The 558-nt window shown below is 34.6% G+C and overlaps 1 non-coding gene across 1 annotated transcript; it reads right to left on the bottom strand.

The window, feature by feature from the left end:
- Positions 1-242: 242 nt before the first annotated feature.
- Positions 243-315, bottom strand: Trnaa-agc. The gene has a single exon. It is a non-coding gene; the product is annotated as a tRNA-Ala (tRNA).
- Between the last annotated feature and the right edge of the window lie 243 nt (positions 316-558).

Below are 558 nucleotides of genomic sequence, written 5' to 3'. Positions count from 1 at the left end.
CAGCAGGGCAAGAGATATGAAAACACAATGTCTGCATTTTAGCCCTGGCTTCGTCCCAGATTATTGTTTTTATTTATTTACTTACTTATTTCATTTTGAACTGACAAATAATAATTAGGTATATTTATGGAGCACAATATGAGGTTTTGATATATGTACATATTGTAGGAAGTTTATTTTTTATTTTTTTATATTTACTTTTTAGTTGTAGTTGAACATGATACCTTTATTTATTTATTTTTATGTGGTACTGGGGATTGAACCCAGGGCCTCGCACATGCTAGGTGAGTGCTCTACCACTGAGCCATATCCCCAGCCCCATCTTGTAGGAAGTTTAAATGAAACAAATTAACCGAAGCATCATATCACCTACTTATCATTTTTTTGCGGTGAGAATATTTAAATTCTCTTTTAGCAGTTTTGAAATATGCAAGATATTATTGTTAACTGTGGTTACTATGCTATGCAATAGATCGCTAAAACTTATTTCTCCTGCCTAACTGGAACTTTGAACCTGTTGACCAACATCTTCCCTTTCCCAAGTCCCTGCGCTTAGCC

Source organism: Marmota marmota, unplaced genomic scaffold (assembly GCF_001458135.2).
Source record: "Marmota marmota marmota unplaced genomic scaffold, marMar, whole genome shotgun sequence".
Classification (NCBI taxonomy): Eukaryota; Metazoa; Chordata; class Mammalia; order Rodentia; family Sciuridae; genus Marmota; species Marmota marmota.
The sequence above is the reverse complement of the archived record's forward strand: the minus strand, read 5'-3'. Positions and strand labels throughout refer to the sequence as shown.